Source organism: Tachypleus tridentatus, chromosome 11 (assembly GCF_004210375.1).
Source record: "Tachypleus tridentatus isolate NWPU-2018 chromosome 11, ASM421037v1, whole genome shotgun sequence".
Classification (NCBI taxonomy): Eukaryota; Metazoa; Arthropoda; class Merostomata; order Xiphosura; family Limulidae; genus Tachypleus; species Tachypleus tridentatus.
In genome coordinates, this window is record NC_134835.1 from 101,271,309 (window position 1) to 101,275,621 (window position 4,313).

Genomic DNA, 4,313 nt, shown 5'->3' on the forward strand with positions numbered 1-4,313 from the left:
TATTGCTAGCTACAATACACTGCTTAGGTGACTTAAGTGATTTTTTTCTATCACAACATCATGATATTTTTTTTACCTGCAGTATTTAATATATTCATATTTAAATTTTAAGAATAATTTGAATTGAGAAAACCCACATCACATTTTGGACATGTAAACATCTGCCATGTATTGGCCCAATACATTAAATGATCGAAATCTCCTAGTAAGTCTGCAGCATCTCTGATGCCGTTAACAACCCCAAAAACCTTGATGTCATTTTCAAACTTCAAAATTTCATTACTCATTCCAGAATAAATATCATTAATGCAAGTCTCAAATAGCAGATAACTCAGTAAAGAGCCCTGAGACACACTACTTGTTTGTATGACCCAGTCAGATCTAATTCCATTTATTACTGTTTTCTATCCAATTTAACAACATTCCTCCCAGAACCACATATTTAGTTTTTGTAGCGAGTGTTTTGTAAGGCATCTTATCATCAGATGCTTCCTGAAAATCAAGGTAAACCAAATCCATGGTATTTCCTTAATTAACTCTTTCAGTAACATCCACAAAGAATGTCACAATATTTGTTAACCAAGACTTTCCCTTACTGAAAGCATGCTGGCTCTTTCATATTATGTTAATCTGCTTTAAGTAAATTTGTAATACATCTTTAATTACACACTCCAAACACTTTCCAACTACTGATCTAAGATTAACTGGCCTATATATCTCAGGATGGCTGGTATGGATATTAACACTTTTATTAATAAAGCAGAGAAGAATGTTACAACCTTCTTAGGTCATTTTCAGGTTAATCATACCAGCTGTCCTGAGATACATTTTTACTTTAAGTGGGTTTCTCATCATCAAGAATAACTGGCCTATGATTGCCTGGGAAATGTTTATCACCTTCTTTAAATATTAGACCAACATCCAACTTCCAGTTTTCTAATACTCTTCCACTACTCAATGACTCATAAAAAGTATTAGCTAGTGGTTCATAAATATAATCTTTAAGTTTCTTTAAAACTCTGTGATAAAAGTTGTCTGGTCCATGGATTTATCAATTTTCATGTTTCCCAATTTTAGTCTTACAGTTTCAGAACTTCAAATAATATATTTTACATCAATATGCATGTCATGTATACATATCAATTTTTTACCTTAAGTTCTTACCACATCTGTTCAAGATCACCTGCCAGCTCTTTAACCAAATCAACAGAACTAGATAATGTTTCATTCCATCAAAATTATCTTTAACAAAATTTGGAATTAGGATACAATTCGTCTTCAATTTTACATATAATAAAATACCAAATCTAATAGTTCCATATCTGCATGTACTGAAAAGCTCACCAACTGCAACTCTATCCTATTGACTTTGGAAATTAATATAGAATATAGATTCCTTTATTCTAAATTCTGTCACCAATTGGTGTACAAAAGAATTCTGAACAATTTCCAAAAGCCTATCCCTCTCATTGTCAGATGCAAAATTATCCCAATCGATACCCTAAAATTAAAATATCCCATAATAACATCTTTTCATTGATATCCATTAACACTAACCCAAGCTGACTCAACCTTATTGCTGTTATCTTTAATATATTCTAACTCAACAGAATGTAGTTCACTCCTCACACATAAAGCTACTACTCCCACTTTTTTTTTTCAATATTCTGTATCTAGTAAATAATCTGTAGATTGGTATTTCAAACAAATTTCCTTCATCAAAATTGTTCAAACTTAATCCAGTCTCAGTGATACCCATAATATCAAAATCATCAGCTTTTCCCAGATGGGTATTGATAGATAAAATAATAAACTAATTGGTTGGAACAGGTCCATCTCACGTGGGATCTTTTCATGATGTTGGAGTAAAATAGATGCCTCTGTTCTCATTAATTACAGTTGCAGAAGGTTCTGTCTCTGCTTCTAGAGGTGAGAGTGGGAGACTTTGTCCAAAAAATGTAAAATAAATCAAAATTACTCTTCTTTTCTTTCCAAAATGATTTCAAATTGTAATATGAAACTATACTCATAACAGTATACATCCATTTACAATTAAACTTTACTTTTCTCCCCGTTTGACTACCCTTTGAACTGTAACTACTATTCGTGCCATTATAAGTTGCATCACTCAATATGCACATAGCTCTCATTATGTTATTGAATTACACTACTCATGAACTACTTACTACCTAGTTGCTTGCATTCTAGTCTTGTAAAACATTTTTATTACATTATTATTATTATTCATTTCACCTAATCTAATCTTAACTAACCTTACAGAATCTCTATTTTTACATTTTAATTGCCTTTAGAGTATTGAATAAAGAATAAACAGGAAAAACAAGAAATAAAGTACTTATCCAATTTCTTTTTTTTCTTGGTGTCAAATGTTGAGAACACTTAAGCATATTTTTATAGTAATGATAACAATGTACGAAATATTTTGTTAATTAACTAATACACCAAAGAACATAGACTAATAACATGCAAAAGGAAGATACGTTTCTCAAACAATTACAATTTTTCTGGCTTTTCTAACTATGCAACAAAAGCTGTTACAAATTCATCCAAGTTACCTGTTGTGATTCCCATGGTAACAAATGTTGTATTATAAGAGAAACTGACACTTGTCTATTCAGATGTAACTTAATAGATCAAACCTTGATTTTCTATTAGTTACAGGTAAAATATAATTAAATGTAAAAGACAACTATTAACAAAATGAGGATGTGACAGGTGGGTACAGCAAGAGGGGTCTGATATTCTATGACAGCTTTGTAACCATACAAAATTGAAAATTATGTTTTGTCTGAGCAATCAAAATTTTACAGTGAGTAACTTTAAATTTGTACTTTATGAATGGGTGATGGATAAAACAGATGAGAAAAGATGCCTAGAAAAGTGTCACACTTGGAGAAATGCAGTATTTTTAAATATTACCCTGCAGAATTAATACCTTAAAACTTAAAGAATTAAAATATGGATTATTAGTTGAAACTTTACACTCTGTTAATTCATTTAATGTAGTCATAAAAGCACATTAATAAATTTTGAACATAAGACACTAAAACTTTGTTTCATGCACAGTAAAGGATACCCAGGGCAAAAGGGTTAAATCTCAAATTCATATATTAACAAATTAGAAAACAGAAGTTTATTGAAAACAAACAAGTAGAAACAACAGAAATCAAACACAAGTTAAAAGTGATATTAATTTGTGATCAGTCATGGTCCAAAGTTTGTTACATGAAGAATGATATAAAAACACATGTCTATACAATAGAATGCTAACTGAGAAAGTTAGCATAGTGCTAGAGTGGCAGAAGTAGTTAGCAATGCTAGTAATAAATGACACAATATGATTGATGGAGGGTGGTCACATGATCAGCACATGTTCTGAAATGGTGAGAAAATAAAGGAGTAGAAAAGACTGGTGCACTGATAGCAAACATTTTATAGCAATGCTTAAAGGGCAAACCAGGACTGAGATACCTCTGGGTGAGAGGAAGTAATGTTGTTTTGGAAAAAGACATCAGTAGAAAAAAGATGTTGCAATGGTCTAGAGTAATTTGCCACTACAACCAGAATAGAACAAAAAAAAAATAATACTTTGACAATCACAGAAATTCAAAGGGTGACTTTTAAATTATTGAAATACAAAGTTGATAACTTACCACACAGTAAATGAATGTGTGTGAGGCTAGGGAAATTAATGTTATGAACAATACAACATATAAATTCAGAATAATAAATATTTCAATTAATAAATGAATCAGGAGTAAAAAGCAACAACAAAATCACTAACAACAATTAATAATAATCAGTAATAATAATGTTCATCAATATCTTGTGAAAGCTCAATGTAAGGTTATCATTCACTTGTTAGATCACAAGATTACAAACCATGTAACTGTAATTTTCATAATGTACAACATTTATGATATCTGTACATCACCACCAGGGAAAACTGATGCCAGGTTCATACTACATGCATGTGTACTCAAATTAAACATGATCATTTAGAAGGTAAGCTGTTATTTTAATGCAATTAAAAATTCAGAGATAAGCTGGACAATAGAAGGAATAATAAATGAATGCTAATAAAACCGTAACCAAATATAAAAACATAATTTATTATCTCACAGTGTTGATGTAGCCTCTTTCTTGTAACATTATAATACAAGTTACATGGTTTTAATTTTGTCATGTGACAAAGTATGTATATCTTACATTAAATGTAAGACAATTATGGTAAGGTACTCGTCATGACTCAATCTTATACTTATTTTATTAATCCATATTCACAATGTTAA

At 30.5% G+C, this 4,313-nt stretch overlaps 1 long non-coding RNA gene across 1 annotated transcript; it reads right to left on the reverse strand.

The window, feature by feature from the left end:
• Window positions 1-1,579: 1,579 nt before the first annotated feature.
• On the reverse strand, window positions 1,580-3,701 carry LOC143232900 (uncharacterized). Its single transcript, XR_013017861.1, has 2 exons — window positions 3,493-3,701; window positions 1,580-1,943 (listed from the first exon to the last, which is right to left on the reverse strand). It is a non-coding gene; the product is annotated as an uncharacterized LOC143232900 (long non-coding RNA).
• Window positions 3,702-4,313: the final 612 nt, after the last annotated feature.